Here is a 24,777-nt window from a genome sequence, read left to right as displayed (position 1 = left end):
CCAGCAAGTACCAGAGCCGGTTCCACCTGTTCCTGAAGTGTGTCTGTGAAGGGGAGAAGGCAGGCATTGCGAGCTCCTTTTGTCTGTGGAGAACACCCAGGTGGAGAGTGTTCAATGTTTTAAAACGAGGCCTAGAATCCATCTGGTTCTCGTAATACAAGATCTATCTTTCCTTCCTTAACCATGAGCAAATGATTCTAATGAGACATTTCTTCCTTCAGACAGAACTGAAGGAGTCCTTAACCAAGCCATCATCATCCCCCAGGGACTTGAACTAACTTTCCTGGCTCAGCTGTCCCCCTTTTCAAAGGCCATTATGTTGGTTAGAGTCCCTGGAGACCCGAAGCATCTCCAGAGTAATCAGAAGCCTCCAGGGCTCCTGGAGAGGCCCTGCTATCCACACAGGCCAGGGGACATCTTCCCAGCTACCCACCACTAATTCAACTCAGCAGCAGTGGGGCCAAGTACTCAAGCCCAAGGCCTGATATCAACTGTCAGTGACTCTGAGGTGTTCCTGACTCGACCCCCCTCGACTCCCCTCCCTCCCTCGGTCCCCAGCTACTGTCTCCTCTCCTCTCGGGTATCAGCTCCCTCCCTTTATTAAGAACTCCTCCCTTCTTTTCTGAAACTGGCTTTTTAGAAAGGATCCTTTGAATTCTAAACTGATGCCTGATAAAGTTCAAACAATTGCATCAGTTAAGCCAGGAGCTGGGAGAGGGGAATGGGGACAGAGGTTTCAGAGATTGCAAAGATTCCTGCCCTTGGGAAGTTTACAGCTTAGCGGGGGTAACAGATACAGGAGGAATTTCAGCAGAGAGAGGGAATGTCTCAGATGTAGACACATCAAGGGCACTGTGGGGGCCCAGAGGCATCAGAGGAGATGCCATCACAGGTGAATTCTGAAGACTGGGTCAGAGGCAGCCGGTGCAAAGGTATTCCACGCACAAGCAACAGCATGAGCAGAGACAGCTCAGGTTATTTTAGACTTTGGGGCATGAAATATAAAGCAAGGAGTGGCCAGAAATAAGATGGGAGAATAAAATAAGGGTAATGTCAAGGAAGTCCCCAAATGCCCCATCAAGGGGGCTTGGACTTGCTTCTCCAGGCAGTGGTCCTGTAATCATGCCCCAGGGCCCATTTTGGAAGGCCAAGCACAGACCGACCTCTGAGCGCCCACCCTTCAGACCCCATGTCTGCTTTACATATTCAGTGCTCGGCACAATGTTGTGCGAAGAAGAAGTTTCGTTGCCAAAAGACCCATGCGTGAATCTGTTCCTGATGGGACACCATCCCAGAGAACTCAGGATTTCAGGAATTAGGAAGAGGATGCCTTTGGGGTTTTGTCTAATTGGTGGACGCCCCGGAAACATCCTCTTTCCACAGGCCAGGAAGTGGCTGTTTCATTTTCTAATTCCATTCTGTCGTGAGTAAGGAAGCGGGAGCTGCTTCCTTCCTTCCTCGCTGGACCCCACAGGCGTCAGTCCCCAACAGCCCTCCACGTCCATCCTCTCCAGGCCAGCCTGTAGGGTCTTACCACTCCAGGGACCTTTGATACAAAGCTGGTGACTACAGGAATTGTCAGGCCCCGCCGTGCTGCCAGCACTGACCTTGCTGACAAAGTCTACCCATGTTAAAGCTTTGCTAGGCCTCCCGGTCGCCCAGGAGCTTTACGCCCTGGTCGCTCGTTGCTTACCTCCTGTATCAACAGCAAGCTTCAGCCAGTCTTGCCAGAGGACCTGGCTCTTCCGGGCTCCAGCCCCGCTCCCCAGCTGTCTGCCACTCCGTCAGGCCATGAGCATTCCAATTCTTTCAATCTGGCCACATAAACCAAGTCCCGCAGCCCCTAATCATGGCTGCTGCTTGGCCAGACTTTCCCCAGTCATGCTGCCTGGTTGGTGCTGCCTGGGCCCCGAGAAGGCAGCCGCAGTAAATCACCCCCCAGCACCACCCTCTGAGGGTGCCTATCAAGCCTCCACCAGGGATTCACTGCGCCAGCTGACGCTTACTTTCTCTGTGGGAAAGCATCGTCCAGACGGCAACAAACATTCTGAATGTGCACAGTTATCAATAAAGGTGTCTGAGAAGGCAACCCCCCCCCCCATAGACTGAGATTGATTTACTTACAAATTACAATTAGGTATTACTGGAATAATCTGTTACGGACATTATTAAATATACACAAATACAAATGAAAGCAAATGAATTAAACAATATTTTTACACTTGTATTTATGGTACCTTTCTGCTGTCACTAAAAGATGGAAATGTCCTTAGAGGTCTATAATTAAATATGCCTCATTAAAAAAAAAAATTAACAGACGTTAGCTTGGGGAGCAGTTTTAGGTTTATAGAAAATTTGAGCAGAAAGTATACAGAGTTCAGATGTACCTGCTCAGTGCTTTCCCCTCCCCAGTGGCCCCTATTAATAACGTCTCATATTAGGGTGATGCATTTTCTATAAAACTTGAGCCAATGTTGATACATTATCATTAACTGAAGTCCACAGTTTACTTTAGGATTTCCTCTTTATGTTGCACATTCCACGGACTTTGATAAATGCCCATTACAGTCTCCTTACATTACAGCATCATATAAAATAATTTCATACCCTAAAAATTCCCTGGGTTCCGTCTAGTCATCCCTCTTCCCGCCTCCCACCCACTAATCATTTGCTGCATTAAAAAATCTTGGTTAACCCTTTATGGAAAAAGTGGATTTAAAGGTCCAATTCTAGTTCACGCCTTGCTTTTGTTTAAGTTTGTTTGTTTGTTTGTTTAGAGAGAGCAAACACAAGCTTCAGCAGGGGAGGGGGAGAGAGAGAATCCCAAGCAGTTTCCTCACTAGCAGGGGCAGAGCCTGATGCATAGCTGGAATTCATGAACCGTGAGATCACGACCTGAGCTGAAATTAAGAGTCAGGTGCTGAACTGACTGAGCCACCCAGGCGCCCCACACGCCTTGCTTACGAACCACCTGACTGGCATTATAGAAGATGTGGCCTCACAAAGGTTAGTGACTACAGGTGGGGAAAGGCAGCAATGGGTGCATTTAGCAAATCACAGTAATTGCTTCCGTGCCGTTCATCTGTTATATAAAGGTCTTTATGAAATTTGGCTGGTAAATTTCTCTCCTCCTGAAGTCAATCATTTACTCATACAGGCTTATTAGAAGCTGATACATTTTACAATTTTAATAAAGGGCCTAGGTGCCCCCCATTCTAAAATACTTGGGACGATTTCAAGCAGATTCAAAATTCCCCTCCAACTTTTTTTTTAATTTTTTTTTTTAACGTTTATTTATTTTTGAGACAGAGAGAGAGCATGAGCAGGGGAGGGGCAGAGAGAGAGGGAGACAGAATCTGAAACAGGCTCCAGGCTCTCAGCAGTCAGCACAGAGCCCGACGCGGGGCTTGAACCCACGGACCGCGAGATCATGACCTGGGCCGAAGTCAGACGCTTAACTGACCGAGCCACCCAGGCGCCCCTGCAACTTTTTAAAGTAGTACAGATATAGGAGTTTTTATAGACAGTAAAACTTGTTTTCTTTAAAACTAAACCACTGGCTGATACATTTCTAAACATTTCTAAAGTATTTTCAACAATACTTTTTCCATAGTACAAATTTCTTTTCAAAGTCTGTTTCTCTCTCGCATTAAAATATCACTGTACGTTAGAGTGACAGATTAAGGGAACTTACTAGTTTTTTAAGGGAATTTAATAGTTCTAAACTATTGGATAGGTAGCACAGTGCTAACTGCCACTTATCACAGAAAACATGAGCAAATTTAGAACACTTGCCTTTCCGAAAAAGAAGAGTATACATTGGAAGTTTTCTTTTTTTTTTTAATGTTTATTGTTGAGAGAAACAAAGGGCGCACAAGTGGGGAAGGGAAAGAGATGGAGGGAGACAGAATCTGCAAAGCAGACTCCAGGTGCTGAGCTGTCAGTGCAGAGCCTGACGTAGGGCTCGAAACCACGAACTGTGATATCACAACCTAAGCCGAAGTTGGACACTTAACTGACTGAGCCACCCAGGTGCCCGTGAAGGTTTTTTGTATTAAAGATTTTATTTTTAAGTCATCTCTACGCCCAGCATGGAGATGGAACCCACAACCTGGAGATCAAGAGTCATACACTCCATGGGGCACCTGGGTGGGTCAGTCAGTTGAGCGTCTGACTTCAGCTCAGGTCATGATCTCATGGTTCGTGGGTTCGAGCCCTGTGTCAGGTTCTGTGCTGGCAGCTCAGAGCCTGGAGCCTGCTTTGGATTCTGTGTCTCCCCCTTTCTCTTACCCTCCCCCGCTTGCACTCTGTCTCTGTCTCTCAAAAATAAATGAATTAAAAAAAAAAAAAAAGTCACACACTGAGCCAGCCAGGCATACCTGTATGTTCAATGTTTTAAAAAGCTTTAAGTTTAGTGATATCTTTAAGTACTTTAACACAGATAATAAACAAGTCTTTGCAAATTAAAGATTTTCATAGTCTTCCCCATCTCCTAGATTCTGTTTATGAATTTTATTATTGTTTTGACATATTTTACATTTTATATATATTTAACTTTTATCATTTAAAAAAATTTTTTTAATGTTTTTTTTATTTTTGAGAGAGAGAGAGAGAGTGGTGGGGGGAGGGGCAGAGAGAGAGAGAGAGAGAGTGAGCGAGCGGGGGGGGGGGGGGGGAGGGACAGAGAGAGAGGGAGTCACAGAATCTGAAGCAGGCTCCAGGCTCCAAGTTGTCAGCACAGAGCCTGATGCCGGGCTCGAACTCACACACCGTGAGATCATGACCTGAGCCGAAGTAGGACGCTTAACCGACAGAGCCACCCAGGCACCCCGACTTTTGTCATTTTTAAGACCATACTGCAGAATGTTGAATTCGTGACTCATTAGGGTCTATGACACATCATCATTTTTCAAAAACACTCTTGGGATATTTTAGCAAGTACCCCTGTCAACTTTTAAAGAATGGTCTTCCAAAAAATAAAATAAAGAATGGTCTTCCAATTCAATCATGTATGTATTTTTAAAGTTTGTTTATTTTTGGAGACACAGAGAGACAGAGCGCAAGCAGGGGGAGGGGCAGAGAGAGCTGGAGACAGAATCTGAAGCAGGCTCCAGGCTCTGAGCTGTCAGCACAGAGCCAGACACGGGGCTCGAACCCACGAACCGTGAGATCATGACCTGAGCTGAAGTCAGATGCTTACCCGACCGACTGAGCCACCCATGTGCCGCCAGTTCAATCATATTTTTAACAGCATCTTCATAAAGTACTTATTTTAAAACTAAAGAAATTAATCAGGAAATGTAGCCTTTCCTGCCCCCTTCCAGTGTCCCCCACTTCCGCAGGCTGAAAGCATGGACACAAACATTCACAATTAACCAGATCCCACAGGGGTTTCCTGTGGGTGCAGAGACTAGACCTGGGTCTAGGTCTAGTCTCTAGGGTCAGGACCACCTGAGTCTTCGGGTTTACCCCATTTCCTGGTTATGGCATTAGGGTCTCACTTCTCCAGCTGTACTGCCTTGTCTGACCGAAGTGAAATTCCTGGATCTCTTTTATAGGAGGGGAATGATATTTGGAAAACCATTTGCCTTTGGAAGCACCTAAGGTCTTCACAAGGTAACCGAACTGGTACCTGACCAATAAAGCAAGGTTTAATCATCAGTCAGAGCCATCAGACAGAGTGAGCAGAGCAAACACCTTCCATGTCATTAAGTCCATTCCCTGAATAAATAAAACCTACAGCCCACATGAACTTCCCCGAGACACTTACTCTGAGCTCACCTGCCAGCTATGAATTTAAACTGCTGTGCCTTCTTCACTCGCCCAAATGAAAGCTCCTTAGGGGCACCATAAACCAACAATTACATCAAACTCCTCTGGAACTGCGTTCCCTTCCACCACCTCTCTCTGACTGTTATCCTGGAAACTCATGATTAACTGACTGCCTCTCAGTTCCTCCTTTATATGAAGAGAACACAGTGTCATGTTCCCAGGAAATATCCCAACGGAGAATAGGTGTGCCTGCCCATATTGGGTATTTTCCATTCACCCCTCTAGTCCCGGGGGCTGACCTGTATGGGCAAGAGGGTGGGTTTCCTTGTCCTATGGCTCCTGACTGGGCTCAGACGATGGGTGGTACTGGAGGGAGAGGAGTAAAATCAGGATATTCATTCTTCACCCCACTGGGTCACCACAGCTTGGCATCATTCTGCCTCTGAAGGTCACCACTCCTGCCAGAGGTCTCTCCTGGAACCGAAGCTACCCTGTCCTGGTTCGGGCTCATATTCCTTCACCTTCAGGCTCAGAAGCAGTAATAACTCCGTGCTGTTTCAGCCTTGGGGCATGGCACCATTCCTTGTTCCTCTTCCTAAACACCTTTGTAAATAATTCCTTTTTTGGGCTTTCCTATATGATCTCATTTGAGAAGATATGTCTCCTGATGAAACTGCCTGATATCCTGGCCACACAGCAGCTATGGTGTGAATGCCACTCTTTGGAAGTTGATATGACACTAAAACCAAAGAGGAAAATGCATGTGAGTAACGGACGCGCTGCTGCTGCTGCTGCCGCCAATAACGACAATGAGCTTTTCTTGAGTTAAGAGTCCGATACCATGTGCATTATTTTACACAAATGAATTCACTTTAACCTAGAACACCTTCATGAAAGTGGTGGGTTAAGATGATCCAAAGATGAGCCCAATGACCCCTGCCTACTGATATTAATACCCTACGTGACCCTCACACTGGATGGACTTAGTGACTTGCTTCTAATGATTAGAATATGGCAAAGTAATGGAATGCCACCTCAAATAACAAAGGCCATATATGATAAACCTAAAGCTAACATCATACTCAAAGGCTAAAGCTTTTCCTCTAAGACCGGGAACAGGATAAGGATGCCCACTCTGGCCACTTTTATTCAACACAGTCCTGGAAGTCCTAGCTGCAGCAATCACATGAGAAAAAGAAATCAAAGGCATCCAAATTGCTTAGGAAAAAGTAAAACTGTCATTACTTGCAAGTGACCTAACACTATACATAGAAAACCTGGAAGACTTCACCAAAAAACTATCAGAACTAATAAATGAATCCCACCAAGTTGCAGGACACAAAGTTAATATACAGAAACCTGTTGTATTACTATACCCTAATAATGAACTAGGACGAAGGGAAACTTAGAAAACAATCCTATTTACAATTGCATCAGTAAAAACAAAATACTTAAGAATGGATTTAACCAAGGAAATGAAAGACTTGTACTTTGAAAAATACAAGACACTGATAAAAGAAATTGAAAATGACACAAACAAATGGAAAGACATCCTGTGTTCATGGATCAGAAGAATTAATAATGTTAAAATGTCCATACTGTTCAAAGCAATCTACAGATTCAATGCAAACCCTATCAAAATACCAACAGCAATTTTCATAGAACTAGAACAAATAATACTAAAATTTATATGGAACCACAAACAACCCCAAATAGCCATGGCAATCCTGAGAAAGAAAAACAAAGCTAAGGTATCACAATCCCAGATTTTAAACGATACTGTAAAGCTACAGTAATCACAACAGCATGGGACTAAACCAAAAATAGACACATAGATCAATACAACAAAACAGACAGCCCAGAAATAAACCCAAGCTTATGGATGATCAATTACTCTATGACCAGGGAGGCAAGGATACACAATGGGGAAAAGACAGTATTATCAGTAAACGGTGTTGAGAAAACTGGACAGCTACATGGAAAAGAATGAAACTGGACCACTCTCTTACATCATACACAATACTCAAAATAGATTAAAGACCTAAATGTGAGACCTAAAACCATAAAACTCCTAAAAGAAAACATGGCAGTAAACTCTTAGATATCAGAGTATTGTTAACAGCAATATTTTTTTTGGATCTGTCTCCTCAGGCAAGGGCAACAAAAGCAAAAATAAACAAATGAGACTATGTCAAACTAACAAGGTTTTGCACAGTAAAGGAAGCCATCAACGAAACGGAAAGGCAATCTACTGAATAGAAGATATTTGCAAATGATGTATCTGATAAGGAGTTAGTATCCAAAATATATAAAGAACTTACACAACTCAACACCAAAAAAACAATCCAATTTAAAAAATGGGCAGAGGACCTAAATAGACATTTTTTCAAAGAAGACGTACAGATGGCCAACCTACACAAGAAAACATGCTCTACACCACTAGTCATCAGGGAAATTCACATCAAAACCACGAGGGGCGCCTGGGTGGCTCAGTCGGTTAAGCATCCGACTTCGGCTCAGGTCATGATCTTGAGGTCTGTGGGTTCAAGCCCTGCATTGGGCTCTGTACTAACAGCTCAGAGCCTGGAGCCTGTTTCAGATTCTGTGTCTCCCTCTCTCTGCCTGCCCCTCCCCGACTCATGCTCTGTCTCTCTCTCTCAATAATAAATAAGCATTAAAAAAAAAATAAAAAAAAACCACAATGAAATATCACTTCACACCTGTCAGAATGGCTATTATCAAAAAGATAAGAAATAACAAGTGTTGGCAAGGAAGTGGAGAAAAGGGAACCCTTGTGCACTATTGATGAGAATATAAATTGGTGCAGCCAGTGTGGAAAACAGCATGGAGGTTTCTCAAAAATTTAAAAAGAGAACTACGGGGGTTACCGGCTGGCTCAATCAGGAGAGCATGGGACTCTTGATCTCAGAGTTGTAAGTTCAAGCCCCACGATGGGTGTAGAGAGTACTTAAAACTAAAATCTTGAAAACAAAAAAAAAACAACAAAACAAACAAAAAACCCCAGAACTATGGTCTGATCCAGAAATTCCACTTCGGGGTGTTTACCCGAAGAAAACAAAAACACTAATTCAAAAAGATATATGCACCCTTATGTTCATTGCAGTGTTATCTACAATGGCTAAGATATGGAAGCAACCTAAATGTCCATTGAGTTGAATGGATAAAGCAGATGTGGTATGTATATATGTGGGTATATATGTGTGTATATATATATATATATATACATAAACATACACATACACACACATACACACACAATGAAATATTATTCAGCCATAAAAAGAATGGATCTTGCTACTTGTGACAACATGGATGGACCTAGAAGGAATTATGCCAGGTAAAATAAGTCAAACAGAGAAAAACAAATACCATATACTTTCACTTATTTGTGGATTCTAAAAAACAAAACAGAACAGAAGCAGATTCATAAATACAGAAAACATACTGGTAGTTGCCAGAGGGTTGAGAGGTAGGGGGATGGGCAAAATAGGTGAAGGGGATTAAGAGATACAAACTTGCAGTTTTAAAACAAATAAATACAGGGATGTAAAGTACAACAAAGGAAATGTAGTTAATAATGTTGTAACAACTTCATATGGCGACAGATGGTAACTATACTTATCGTGATCATTTTGTAATGTGTATAAAAGTCAAATCACTACCTTGTACATCTGAAGCTAATAACCTATGTTAACTATATTTCAATTAAAAATAAAGATCAAAAACATTCTAATAAATTTACAGCCCCATGCTAAGATTTAAATTTCATCATATTCAACTCTTACTATTTTAAGTTGTTTTGGAATAAGGTGTGGTACAAATAAGTAAAATATTCAGTTTTTAAGAGCTGAATCCTTTCAGGGGTGCCTGGGTGACTCAGTCAGTTGAGCGGCCTTGACTCTTGATTTTGGCTCAGGTCATGATCTCACTGTTCTGTTCAAGGGATCAAGCCCCACCTCAGGCTGCACCCTGACAGTGCAGAGCGTGTTTGGGATTCCGTCTCCCTTGATCTACGTGCCGCCGGCCGCCGGTCCCCAACCCTTTCAAAAATAGACAAACAACAAAAAAAGCTGAGTCCTTCAGTTCTGGAAGCCAGTAAATCCACTAACTATGCAATGACCACCCACTGAGTGCAAAGCTGTGGACCAGATTTTTTCCTCCCCACATACACCCTAATTTCCAGTACAACCCCCTGGCCAATCATGGTATCCTACATAGCATTCCCTTTCCTCCCTGCATTAATTCAGAAGAGAGAACCCAAATCATTCAAGGTAACATACAGCCTTTAACCAGATCTACCTGAACCTCAAAAATTCTCTACAAAGGTAAGTATAATATTTTCTTCTTTTGCTATTTGGCACCACGGAGTCCGGATGCTAGTTAATTGAGGCCATTCACACCAGCAGAAGCTCAGGGGTGGAGTCAACCCGGGAACAAGTCAAGAGACAGCATGCATACCAGAGCAAGGGTGTCAGTGTCAGGATAATCTGGGTTCTGGGGTTCCCCAGCTGAGTGATCTTGGGGCAGGTTTCCTAAGCTCTCCAAGTCACAGCTCCCTCACCTATAAAATGGGGACAATTATCTATTTCACAAAGTTGCTGTGAGAATTAAATGAGATTCTATATGTGCAAGGGCCCAGCCTAGTCATGGCATTCGCTTTATCACGTGGTAATGAGTACGAAGAATGTGCCAATACGGTGGTGAAGCAAGCAGTTCCTGCCACGTGCCTCTGCCTCTAAACTGGGGCTACTACAGTCTAGGGGCCAAGACAGGTGTTAAACGAGTGCTTAAGGTACATAACTAATCGTTATAACAAGGGAAGTTCTAAGCCACCATAGCCTAGTTTAGAGTTCCCAGCACGGTAGCTGTGAAATGGTAAGCAGATATATGGATTAAACAATATTCTGCTCTGCTAAACTTGTCTTTATCTAGTCAATCTCCATGTCCTTCTACCTCCCTCCCTTCTCCTTACTTCCTGCATCATGACATTTCTAGACCACCTTCATCTTCAAACAAAACTCAACGAACCATTTTCTCTTATTAACGCATTTATATCAAAGCATACATGACGGCAAAGGTTTATGAGCAGAGTACCTTTGCCTACGACTAACACCAGTATCTTCATTTTAAGCTACACCTTGGCATTACCCAAGGAAGAGGGTATCTCTTGTAGAATTTTAGGTTTTCTTTTTTTTTTCTTCTTTTTTGTTTTGTTTTGGTTTTTGGAGAGACAGAGTGCTTGAGGGGGGGTAAGGGGCAGAGAGAGAGAAAGAGAGAGAGAGAGAGAGAGAGAGAGAGAGAGAGAGAGAGAGAGAGGATCCTAAGCAGGCTCCACGCTGAACACAGAGCCTGACACAGGCTTGATCCCACTACCCTGGGATCACCACCCCAGCCAAAATCAAGAATCATACGCTCAGGCAACCAAGCCACCTAGGCACTCAGGTTTTCTTTCCCTTTCTTTCTTTCTTTCTTTCTTTCTTTCTTTCTTTCTTTCTTTCTTTCTTTCTTTCTTTTTCTTTCTTCTATTTTTATTTTATTTATTTAAATGTTTATTTTTGAGACAGAAAGAGCACACATGAGCAGAGAAGGGGCAGAGAGAGAGCGAGGCAGAGGATCTAAAGCAGGCTCTGTGCTTACAGCAGACAACCCAACGTGGGGCTTGAACTCACGAACTGTGAGATCATTACATGAGTCAAAGTTGGACATTTAACCACTGAGCCACTCAGGTGCCCCCATTGTTTTTAAGTTTATTTATTTATTTTGAGAGAGAGAGAGAGAAAGCACAAGGGGGGGGGGCAGAGGAAGCCAGAGAAAGAGAGAGAGGAAGGGAGGGAGGGAGAAGAAGAGAGAGACAGAGAGACAGAGAGAGACCGAGAGAGAGAATCCCAAGCAGACTCTGCATTGTCAGTGCAGACCCAACATGGGGCTAGAACTCACTAACAGTGAGATCATGACCTGAGCCAAAGTCAGATGCTTAACTGACTGTGCACCAAAGCGCCCCATCATTTTTTTTTTAATTAAAAAATATTAGGAACTTTTTCAGCTTCAAAGTATTTCAAATTTACAACTAAGTTGCAAAAATTAAAAAAGAATGTTTCCAGATACACTGCACTGGTCTTTCCCAAATGTTAACATTGTACACAATTATAGCCCCCTTATTGAATCTAGAAAATTACCACTGATGAAATATTATTCAGGTTTTGACCATTGAGAGAAGTATTGGTGTCTGAGAGAGAGCCAGACGCATTCTGGACACTGGCCTCAAGGGCGATTTAAACCAGTGGACAATTCAGGATATCATTAATTTTGGGCTTCCAATGATGAAATAATGGGTGGGGGCATGTATGTTACCTTCATAATTTCCTTTTGTGTATACCAATGCTAAAATTTACATGGATCTTTGAAAGATGTAGACTGAAGAGAGTGCTTTTTCTGGCAAGTATTGGTCCCAGGGCACAGGTACTCTGCTGAACTTTGGGGAGTCAAAGATAAGATTCCTGTTCTACTTGTGTGCCACTACTCTGCTCCTCTTTAGAGGGATTATCACATTTAATCTTTGCAACAACCCTAGGAGGTAAGAATTCTCGTTTGCCTATTAGAAGCAAAAAAAAAAAAAAAAAAAAAAAAAGAGGCTTTAGAGAGCTTGCAAGGAAACCAGGCAGCTCCTTGGTTTAACTTCCATGCCACACTGTGATAACTGCTATTGGTATGTTTTCAAGTCTGGAATAATATATTGATATAGGAAATCACTGGTCCCTGTTTTATATAAAACATAACCCGTGCATATTACCATAGAAATGGCTTAAAAAGAAAGACAAATATATAATAAACCTTCAAAAGACGGGTATACTTAGGAACCAAAGTTTGTCAATAGGACGGGTTTACACGTTACTTCACCTTTTTCCAGAAGCACTGTTGTCCCTGTTAAGAGTATGTCAAGATGCAAATGTGTATATGGGAACGGTGGAGGAACAGAAACAGCCTAAAGTCAAGGAGGAACGACTTCCTCAGCCTAGGACATCAATCCCTGAGAGTGCATATTCCCACCCTTTTTGCTTTTATTCAGAGGGATACACAACCTTGATATTTTAACCTATGATCCAGTGGTTATTACATTGATCATACCTTGTGGTTGTTTTCAAATGGACACATTCTAGTACCTGGGGCATCTGGGTGTGTGTTAACTTTTCTTTAAGAGTCCTGGCGCTTTCTCAGCTGGTCCAAGCCTGGTAAAGACAGTTAGCCTTGGCGATGGAGTAGAACCTTCTTCACTTTCTCCAAATGTTTACTGTGATCCTGCCGTGTCTGAGGATGTGGGTACCTGATAAGCCCATCCCCTCTTGAGGCGAAACTACTGAAAGGACCCCACCCGCGTGGAGGGGCGGAACGACATCTCCCCACGGGAAGAGCCGCACCGTTGTCCCCACACAGGGGACGGGGAGACGGATGCACTTGCACGTGGGCCCCTGTGGGTTCCACTCTCTTTTGAAGTTCATTTTTAACACCAATTTTAATTTAAGGTGTCTCAAAGCTGGACCCCCTCTTTTGAGAACGGAGGAGAGGGCGATGGGAGAAGGCTTTCCTTCGGACCCCCAGCAGCGGGGAGCTGGCAAGCAAGGATGCGGGGTCCCGGGGAAAGGGCCCTCTGTCGTACACACCTTCTAGTTCCCGCTCCTCTGCAGCAGCCCGTCCTGGACCCCACCGCCGCGTGCCTTCACTGCTCAGGGAGCGGACACAGGGACCCACGAGCCCCAGCCACCTAGCACCCCACTCTCACCACGCTCCTCTGGGCGACCGGGGACGGAGAGGGGCGCAGAGCTCGGGAGAAAGGCGGGGCGGGCGCGGCGCCCGGAGGAGAGGGCGAAGGGCCGGCGGCGGCCTCGCGGCGCGTCCACATGTGGCGGGGCCGCAGGAGGGGGGGGGGGGGGGGACGGGGAGTCGAGGGGGAGGGTTTACATCTCCGCGAAGTTCCCGGATGGTCGCAGCCTCCCGGCGCTGAGCGCTTTTCCTGCCCGGCCGGCTCAGCCCTACGGACCGGGGAGAAGTTTCCCGGAAAAAAATGCCCCGCGCGCCGCGGGGCCCTGGAGCCGCCCGGAGCCGCTGCGCGGTAAGGGACGCGCGACCGGGGCGCGGGGTCTCAAGGCGGCTCCCGGGGAGACGCCCGCGGCCGCCGGGGAGGGCAGGGCTGGACGGCGGGGTGGGGAGCGCCGCGCGGCAGCGGGCGGGGGCGGCCGGGGGCAGTGGGCGCGGGCGCGCGGCCTCGGGAGGGGCCGGGCCGGGAAGGAAGGGGCCGCGGACGGCGGGGCCGCCTCCCGCCTGGGCGCGCGCGTTCCTGGGCTCCCCCGACCCCGGGGCCGCGGCGGGGAGGAGTGGGGTGGGGGCTCGGGACCTGCGGCGGCCGTAGTTCCCCGCGGCAGGGGCTTGGCGGGGATGCGCTGGGGCCGCAGCTACACCCCCAGCTCGGGCGGATGGGGACTTTCGGGCATCCCCGGGCCGCTTCATGCCCGGGAACCGCCTCGCCTTCTCCGCTGGCGGAATCGAGCTCATCTCGCAACGCGGCTCCCCGAACTGGGCTCCCGCCTGCAGCTCGCTGCTCGCTCTGTGGTCGGTATAGACGCGCGGGTTAGATGTGCGCATTGACCTTAGAGGCGCTTCCAGTCCCCGTCAGCGCCCTTCCCCTTGCCCGGGGCCTCTCCCGGACTTTCCGGACAGCCTCACTTCAGTCTCACTCCCCTACCTCTTTCCGCTAACACATTTTTCTCTCTAAAAAAGAACCGTTGAAGAACGTTGCAAGCGTGAAAGAAACCAGCTGACCCAGTCGGAGGCGACTTCGACGGGTGGTTAGACTTTGAAATTAACAAAGGGTGTGTCTGTGCCCGCTCTTGGTCCTGCGTTATCCCAGAGGAATACTCCTTCCTGGGCCTCTGGCTTCTGGCCTTATCTCCGTTCTGGGGAACCCTCTCAAGTTGTTAGCAGTGACCGGGTAGACTTTGTCCCTTTTTCTTAAAGTTGCCTGTAACGGCTGTCCCCCGGATAGTCCCTGGACCCCACCCTCAATCGCTGGCCCTGTGTGTCGAGGCAGTGCTGCCGCGGAGTCCCTGGAGACAGTCCCACCCTGGGTGGGTTTTCTTCTGCCAGTCTCCCAAGGCAATTTCAAAACAATACTTCAGCTTCACTTTGAGTCATTGGTATATTTTTCCTCCTCAAAAATGCCTTTTCCTATAACGGATAAAGTAACTCCAAGGAGGTTTTGTTTGGTTTCGTTTGTAGTTTGTATAAATTACCCTTTGACTTTCTGAGTTGAGAGAGCCCTGTACGCCATCAGCATTTTGCGTCTTGCCTCTCCTTCTGGTGCTCACAACACTGCCTTCTGCTCTTGCTCTGTGTCTTTACCTGCCTGTTATCCCCTCAAGGTCGACGTTCTCGGGAACCAAAAAACCCCATCCATCTGTAGGAGCCCATTAGCTGTTATGGAAGTGTGCGGGCTAGACTTTGAAGATTTTTTTAAAAATTTATTTAAGTCCAAGTTAGTTAACATATAGCGCAGTATTGGTTTCAGGAGTAGAATTTAGTGATTCATCACTTACATATAACACCCAGTGCTCATCCCAGCAAGTGTCCTCCTTAATGCCCCTCGCCCATTTAGCCCATCCCCTGACCCTACACCCTGCCAACAACCCTCAGTTTGTTCTCTGTATTTTTTTTTTATTTTTTTAAATGTTTATTTATTTCTGAGACAGAGAGAGACAGAGCACAAGTGGGGGAGGGGCAGAGAGAGAGGGGGACACAGAATCCGAAGCAGGCTCCAGGCTCTGAGCTGTCGGCACAGAGCCCCATGCGGGGCTCGAACTCACAGACCGCGAGATCATGACCTGAGCCGAAGCTGGACGCTCAACCGACTGAGCCACCCAGGTGCCCCTGTTCTCTGTATTTAAGAACCTCTTATGGTTTGTCTCCCGGTTCGTTTTTATCTTATTTTTCCTTCCCTTCCCCTATGTTCATCTGTTCTGTTTCTTAAATTCCACATGAGTAAAATATGATATTTGTGTTTCTCTGACTTATTTCATATAGCATAATACACTCTAGTTCCATGCATCTTATTGCATATGGCAAGATTTCATTCTTTTTGATCGCTGAGTAATATTTCAGTGTGTGTGTGTGTGTGTGTGTGTGTGTGTGTGTGTATACCATGTATATATATGTGTATATACCACATCTTCTGTCTCCATTTATCAGTCATTGGAAGATGTTATTGAACATTTTAGTCATGTCATCTTCTTCCTTGGGACCTACCCAACCCTGCCATCACTTTGGCTCCCTGGCGAGCACATGAACTCTTTTGGGTTTGGTAATATAGAGCAAAGTGATTGGTAAGCAAGGTCAGACAAAATTCTGGGACGTTTACAGACAAGGAAATTACTTACAACTGGAGACATTCATGCCTTCTTCCATTTGTTTATTTCCCCAATTAAATCTCTTGTGGGAGTTCAGCCACTTTCGTGTGCCCTTGGCATATCATGCAACTTGAGACTCAACTTACCTCATCCAAGAAATGGGGTTGATAAACTTTGCTCTTTGTCCATCACATGGTGTGAGGATCAGGTAGGGTGATGAAGTAGGAAACAGCAAAAGGCAGCACAGCACAAGGCATCAGACGGACACCATGCAGTGTATAGCACCAAGATAAAAGAGTGATAAAGAGCTCAAGTGGTAAGGGGGGGAGAGAAGTTGGTATGCTCTTACCTTTCAAATGTACTGTCTCAGGTGCTCTGGCCAGGGATGAGCTTACTTTTGTGGGAAGTATTCATTCCTGGGTCCATGTCACTGTCTGATATTTCAGGGTGTTCCTAACTATGGTTGTAATTTTAGGAAACATACGGTTTCTGCAGTGCACATCAGGAGAACAGAACTAAAGAAAAGCACCTTTTATTTGTTGGCTGTAATCCCTTTGTTTTTAAGCATCTCGTATTCAGGATTCTGTCTCCCAGAGTTATGGTCTTCCTGAAGCCTGCCCTCTGGTGAGGCCCACCAAATTCCTCATGATTCCCACACAGAGGTCTCTCCGCCAGTGTGTCCCACTGCAGTGTGTCCCAGCAGGTCCACAGTTACACCAAGTGTTGGAAGGTTGGGAGGCATAGCCTGGAAAATAGCCAGGACGCACATCAGTGAAGATTCCAATCTCAGTTGGAATCCAGCCAGATACTCATTTAGCATTGAGGGTCCCTGCTAGGGGTCGCCGCTGTGCCATAGGGCACAGCAGTGGAGTGGGAGACATTGCTCAGAAAGAGATGGGAGTTTGCCCCTGGACCCTTACCTTCTGGTAGAGATGAGGCAGCTTTCAAACGGTGAAATGCAAGTCAGAATGTGGTAAATAAGGTTAAAAAAAAAAAAAAAAAAGATACAGGTCAAATACAAGGAATTTCGAGGAGAATGAATTTGCTTCCAGCTGGGGGGAGTCCATCCTTCACTGATTTGCCCATTTAACAAATATTGATGGGCCAGGCATAGGAAGGCTAATGGGCCCATCACCATTGCGGTCCCCCTTCCCTGCCCCGGTGAGGAACAGTTCTGGTTCCACTTCGCTGTGACAAATTAATGCTTCATCCCTCAGCCTCATTGTATCACCCAGCCCAACATTTGTCACTTGTTCCTACCCTGTAGGGATTACTGTCAGGTCAGAGTAATTCTGTCGCTTGAATACTTTGTAATAATACAGTTATTTGATACAGTAATACAGTTAGTTGAGTCATGCTGTTCTGCTTAACACACATGGACTAGTATTGAAATATTCTGGTCCTTTGCCATGGGTGTCACTAGAAGCTTATGAAGACTCGCTTCTGTAAATCTGGGTGAGGCCCAGAATCTGTTTTCTGAGAGCCCCCTCCCCTCGGTTGTGCTGATACGCTGTCACGTGCAAGGTTAAAGCATGGGTCTGGAGGTTGGGCCGATCTTGCTTCTGGTGCCAGCTCTGTCTTCTGCAAGTTCTTTGACCTCTGTTTCTTTGCCTTTAAAATGAGAGTAACCACCTCATCCTGTAGGGTTGCGAGGGTCCAGTGAAGTCATGGTCGTGGATTGTTTAGCAGATTGTCTGGGACTGTGCTGCTGCTGCTGCTTGGTATTTGTGAGCCATTATTATCACTATTACCAGTGTTAGTATATGCAAAACACTGTTGGCATTCCTTTTGTCAAATGGAAATACAAAAACAGCCTAAACATGGCAACAGCCTTTTGTATAAATTAACATATAATAATCCCTTAACAGTCTGTAATTTGTTGAGTGTTTTCACCCCAATCACCTCGTGTATTCTCTTAACAGCTGGAGAAGGAGGAATCTCACAGAGCAGAATCTCAGTGTTTGGGGGCCAGCAGCCTGTGATCTGCTTACCCAGTCAAGCCTACTCTGCTGAAGTTATTGGGGCAGATAAAGGGTGGGAAAGCAAAGACAAGATGCCCTATACCCTGGTCCCTTGGCACTAGGAAGTGGCACATAGTAACAATCATGGTGGCCATCACCAGTGTGAGGGTGACCGGTGGATTAGACTGCCTGCCCAAGGCTGGGCTGCTTAGGTCACAGGAATAGCACCTAAAACCGTGGGGTGGCCCCTGTGTGGATTCCTGGGATGCATGCTTAGCATTACAGTCCTCAGATCAGTCGTAAATACTTGCTGAGAAGTTAAAAAATAGGCTTTGCTAATACTCAATAAAAGAACTTATATAAGATAGACAGGAGACACGGTCACCTACAATTTTAGTTTAGAAGCTTCAGTAAGCATGGCTCACATTGTAAAAACATGTCACTGTGGTGTTATGTGATTTAACATTTTAGCATTACTCACTATGGATATATTTTTTTTCTCTTCTAGTAAGCCATCTTTCCAGTATAACACAGTTTCTTCTTTTCAATTTTCTTGTATGTCTTAGTTACATGAAGGGAATCAAATTCTTCAAATTTGGCCTAAGCTTTAAAAAAATCTCTCCTTCCTTCCTTTCTTCCTCCCTGTCTTCCTTCCAGTCTCCCTCCTTCTTTCACTTGCTTTCTTTAATGTTACCACTTACTGTGTGTCGTTTAATTGAATCATTTAGTAGCTACACAACCCTGTGATGTAGGTTCCGCTCATATGCATGGAACCTGAGGCTGAGAGAAGTTAGGTAATGTGCCCAAGGTCACATAGCTAGTGAGAGAGCTAGTATTTAAACCCGCGCCATTCTGATTCCAAACTCTGCACCCTTGACCCTCAATTTCACCTTCATCCATATTATATACTGCTTTGCATGTGGTGGGCTCCATCTAAACTATTATGTTCCATTCCCATCTGTATGCCTTTGCATTGCCTTTTCTTCTCCACACTGCCCCTTCTCTTCACCTGATGTTGAATCCTATAGATTCCTCAACTTGGCCACAAATACTTAAGAAGAAAAATAATAGACTTTGCTAATAGTCAATAAAAGGAGAGTATTCTAAAATAAAGAAGAGACCACTACAACTTAAAAGTTTATTTTTATTTATTTTCTATTTTCTTACCTACACAATACATACTCCACTTAGTATATATCTGTATATGTTTATATTATTTAAATATATAAACTGTTCTTTCATAATACTTGACTACTTTAAATATGTGTAATATGTACACCTTACCTCGTTACAACACCTAAATGCAGTTGGTTACATTTCTCCTATTCTCTGTCTTCTGCCTTCCCCCCACCACCATCTACTTGCATATTTGAGACTGTGTTACATGGATATTGTTTGCATTTTGTTTGTTTTACCTTTTTAGTATTTCTTGGACATAGTACTACTATATTCTTTTTTTTTAAGTTTATTTATTTAGTTTGAGATGGAGAGAACACCATCAGGAGAGGGGCAGAGAGAGAGGGAAAGAGAGAGAATTCCAAGCATGCTGTGTACCATCAGTTTAGAGCCCAATGCAGGGCTCAGACTCATGAACCGTGAGAGCATGACCTGAACTGAAATCAAGAGTCAGATGCTTAACCAACTGAGCCATCTAAGTGCCCCTAGGACTACTGTATTCTCGCAGCTGCATAGAATTCTACTGTAGCAATAATGTATATGTCATATATATACATTTTATGTATTTTATATGTATATATTATGTATATATAAAACATAATATATATACTCTCTATATATATTATGTATACATATATATATATATATATATATATAATGATTGGTGCATTATTGGTGTCCACAGTCACTCATTAGAGTTTGCACTCTTATTGCACAGTTCAGTGACCATCAGCTCACCTGCTGGCTTTTGCTAATGATGCCCAAATAATCCATTGAGTCAAGTCCAACAACCAATCATTCACTAACAGAATAACTATAGTCATTTATTTGGCATACACAGACCAAATGGGCAGTTGGTTGAATTTCTTGCTTTTCAACCACTTGTGTCTCCCCAACCCATTTCTGAAACCTTCCATGCATTTTTCTATAGACATATGCAGGAGGTTATGTCTGTTGACTGAAGAATTTAGGCCTGAGAAGGACCACACGAGAAATGTGGCCACATCCCAGAGTAATGCAATGTTGAAATGTTAAACATGTTACCAAGTAATATTTCAAGAAATGCCGAGACTTCCCTGCTCCCACTCTCACAGCAGAATAGATTTTAAAAGTAGAGAACCTTTAGACCTTGGAGAAGATCTTGAGAAAACATGTACGCTAGCTATTTTTTTTCCTGAAAATGTAAACAGTGAGATCAGTGTCTTAACCACAGTAGTCTTGTGTTGTGGGGATGGATATTTAGATAATGGAGACAGTCAGATCAGCCTGAGATATAAGAGGAAAAAAATGGGCTCTTCTTGAACAGGCCCCTGTCATAAGCAGCATATGTAGGTGGTGAGGGAGGGACTTTCTGGAAGGACTGTGGTATGGATTTGAGAGGAAAAGGGGTGGAGAGGGAGAATGAGAGAAGTCTAAGCTGTTTGCTTTCCCACATCCCAGAAGGCAGGCTGAGAGACACTAAGACAGGATTTCAGATGGTACTAAAATTTCCAATTCAGTTTTTGAGGGTCTGGAAAAAAGGCAGAGTAGTTGAAGACCTTTTAAAAACCTTTTTAGGAAGTAGTATCGCAATTTGTGTTGAGCAGTGCCTATTCTTATCTATGAGAGCCAAGATGTGATTGCCATGCATGGGTTAAGAAATAACCCAAAGCGTCAATTTAAAATATCTCAGGTTTTTTTGAGTAAAATTTCATACTGTTCTTTTCCCTAGAGTTTTAAGCACTGTTTTAAAAAAAATTTTTTTTTGGTTTGTGATTTGAGACACATTCAGAAATTAGATTATTGTTAAACCTAGGGCAGGTCTTGAGTGACATTTTATAAGATGTTGGAACTAAAACCTCTGTATTTAAACATCTCTCTCCTTTAATTTTCTTTCTTTCTTTCTTTCTTCCTTCCTTCCTTCCTTCCTTCCTTCCTTCCTTCCTTCCTTCCTTCCTTCCTTCCTTTCTTGATAAGAAAGTGGGAGAAGCAAAGGAAAAAAATTCTCAACTGGTTAAAGGACAATGTGTTGCTGTGGTTTATTTAAATCATAAAACGCCTTTTTCTGTACAGAAGTTCCGTGTGCACCACCTCTACATTGCTGTGATGAAGTGCTGTGTGTCCTGGAGCTCAGAAAGCCACCAGACCAAATGCTCAGTCTCTGGCTCAGTTAAGCATCCGACTTTGGCTCAGGTCATGATCTCCATGGTTCATGAGTTCGAGCCCTGCATCGGGCTCTGCACTAACGGCTCAGAGACTGGAGCCTGCTTTGGGTCTGTGTCTCCCTCTCTCTCTCTCTGCCCTTCCCCTGCTTGTGCTCTCTCTCTCTCAAAAAATAAATAAACATCAAAAAAAAAATTTTTAAGACAAAAACGGAAGAACTACATGAAGAAAAGGCTAATAGTTTTTCTCTTATCTCACTCAGATTCTAACTCCTCAAGGTAATATTATCTGTTCAGGATGTGTCCTTCCTCTGTCTCTGCTTATATAACTATGTACAAATGCATGTGCACATATATTTTTTTTCTATTAAAAATAGGAACATACACATTAGGCTACAAGATTTTTTTGTTGAGATGCAGTTGACGTATAACATTGTGTAAGTGTAAGGGTACAGCGTGCCGATTTGATACAGTTATATATGGCAATATGATCACCACCATAGCTTTAACACCTCCATCACCGTCACATAATTATCATTTCTCTTTTGTGGGGAGAACATTTATGATTGCAAATATATACTCTCAAGTACACAGTTTCACTATTGCTAACTATAATCACAATGCTGTGCATTAGATCCCTAGAACTTACTCATCTAATCACAAGTTTGTACCCTTTGGCCAACATCTCCCCATTCCCCCCCAACCCCCAACAGCTCCTAGTAACCACCACTCTACCTTCTGTTTCTACAGGTTTGGCTTTTTAGATTCCACTAAGCCAGACCATATGGCATTTTGTCTTTCCCTGTCTGACTTGTTTCACCTAGCATTATACCCTCAAGGTCCTTCCATGTTGTCACAAATGGTAGGATGTCTTTCTCTTGGCTGAGTAATACTCCATGGTGTGTATATAGTACACCGTCTTTATGCATTCATCTACCAGCGGACACGTAGGTGGTTTCTCTCTCTTGGCTATTGTGAATAATGCTGCAATGAATATGGGAGTGCAGATACCTTTTTGAGATCCACAGATTTTTTTTTTAACATACCGAAGCATCATAGACATTCTCTCCACATCAAAAAACTCATTAAAAAAAAATTTAAAAAAAAATTTAAAAACTCATTTATTTATATCATGGCTGCTTCACATGCCACAATTTAACCATTCAGGTTGTTTCAAGTTTTGTGCTATATATAGCAACAGTTCTTCTCTGAACATCCACGTGTGTAAATTCGAACGAGCTAACATACAGAAGCTTTTATTTTTGTCTGTCAGAGCCCCCAGAGTGGTATTACTTTCCAAAAGTTGTAGTAATTCACGCTCCCACTAACACTACTTGAGGATATCTGTTTCCCCCATATCCTTGCCAGCATAATTTATTTTAGAAGGATAAGCTTTCTAATCTCTTTTTCCTGTTTTGTTTCAAATGACTTCTGCAGGGAGCACTTGTCACTATCTTTACTTTAAAAAATCCCATTCATTTGAATTATTCATGTCTTGTCTTTTCCTTAATTGTCTAATGTGCATGTGATTTGTCTTCTAGAACTGGAGGAGAAAAATTTGAGCCTAACCCCACTGAGCCTCATCGTTCTGTACTGAAGTGAAACAAAACAGTTGATTTCTCTTTATAACAAGGTCAATGTAGACTCTTCAGTCCCAATTTTCTCCTCGTAAAAGTATATTATTTAAGAAATTGTCTCCGGAAGTGTAAATGTTTTAATAAAAACAGAAATTTATGAAATACCAAAGATGGGAAATTTTAAAGGAGTTTGGAGCGCGCAGAGCTAACGGAGTTTCCCTTTCGAGGCCAGAAATCTGAAGACAAAGGTTCTTTGAGAGCATTCGTTCTAAGTTATAGTGGATTACATCAAGAGGAAAAAGTGAATCACAGCAGATAGGAATTTAAACCTGGAACATTGCTGAAAAGCCCCTGCACCGTTGCTTTTGCTTGTTTTTCTGGGAGGTGGGACTAGATCCCACGTCTCCTGTTCTGCTAGTTGCTGAGTTCATTAGAAAATTATTTGTATATAACTCCGGCAGTACATTGGTTAATCAGAAACATCTGCACAACTGGGGTCGTTTATAGGAACAGAATAACTAAATCAATCAGCACAATTTCTTGTATTCGGGGAGGTCGGGCCAGCATTGTGTAGCCCAGAATAATAACAGGGCTTTGTAGCTAACCTGACGCAGATGGCAGAAAGATTGTGTCTGGGCAGCAGAAGTCCGAACTGAAAATGAAGAAATCCTGTGGGTCCTTGATATCTGCCTTCATTAAGTTTTACTCTGTTTCTAATGTTAGTGTTTTAAAGGCTCAGATGCTTCAGAAAGGGATGTCCTGTTCAGAAAAAGAACACATCAGAGTCATACCTTCGAAGGACGGAGTCTCCTGAGCGAGTCTGAATTGTCCAGATCAGAGTCCCCTGAAAGATAAGTCTGTATGTTCTGCCCAAACTGCCAGAGCTTCGACAAGCCAAGGGCCTCATGCTGGGAAAGCGCCCCAGACCAGACAGGCGAACTGACATGTCTGACTAGAGGGAGCTAAATCGGGCAGAGGACATGAGCCCCCAAGAGAGGCGGACGCTGGAGTCCTGACCTGATGTAGCCAGAGCAGTTCCTCAGGGTGGGTGTCCTTGTGCAGAGCCCCAAAGGTCCATGAAAGTTGAGTGGGTTCAGAGAACGCAGTCCTGTGTTGTGGCTCTCGCAGTCAGCCTTGCTGGAGACTTCGCTACAGGGCGTCTGAGGAGAACGGGGAAGTCTCTAGACCCAGTGTCTCCCCGCGTGGCCCAATCTGAGGGACCCTGAACTCTCCCTCGACCACTTAAAAAATACAAGTCGTGCTCAAGGCCAGAAATCCACTGGTCCGGACTCCCAGAATCCTGAGGTGGGATTGGGTTCCTGTTGCCTGGGTGGCTTTAGGTAGGGCTAACCTTGGTAGGCAGCTGCCATTAGGTTTTAGCTGGTGAGTGGTCAATGGGGAGGGAGAGTAGTGTCCCCCCCCCCCCCACCCCGGGGAATTGGCAGCTTTTCTCTCGAGATCTACCATAGTCTCAGCGCTGGGATTTGCGAACGCTCGCATCTTCTGAGGGCCCCCATGTACTGATGCATGTGGCCCCTGTGCTCTCCTTTCCTTTCGCTCTGCCTCTGCCTTTAGATGCCTTTCAATCCTCAGAGGCAGTGTGGACTCTTGAAAATTAAGCCACTTTCAGGTTAAGTCCTGCTATCAACCAGCTCATTTATTTGATGTCTTTTCCATTGGATCCTCTGGTCAAAGTAGAGTGGGAAGGTGGACAGAGCAGAAAGATAGGAGCTCA

At 44.4% G+C, this 24,777-nt stretch overlaps 1 protein-coding gene across 2 annotated transcripts in view; it reads left to right on the top strand.

The window, feature by feature from the left end:
- The first annotated feature begins 13,712 nt into the window (after window positions 1–13,712).
- The window catches only part of WIPF1 (WAS/WASL interacting protein family member 1), a 123,329-nt gene continuing 112,264 nt past the window's right edge, over window positions 13,713–24,777 (top strand). For both annotated transcript variants that reach the window (XM_027055458.2, XM_027055459.2), the window contains exon 1: window positions 13,713–13,900. The gene's annotated coding sequence lies outside the window, so the exon portion shown is untranslated. The remainder of the gene's footprint in view (window positions 13,901–24,777) is intronic.

Source organism: Acinonyx jubatus, chromosome C1 (genome assembly GCF_027475565.1).
Source record: "Acinonyx jubatus isolate Ajub_Pintada_27869175 chromosome C1, VMU_Ajub_asm_v1.0, whole genome shotgun sequence".
NCBI classification, from domain to species: Eukaryota; Metazoa; Chordata; class Mammalia; order Carnivora; family Felidae; genus Acinonyx; species Acinonyx jubatus.
The sequence above is the reverse complement of the archived record's forward strand: the minus strand, read 5'-3'. Positions and strand labels throughout refer to the sequence as shown.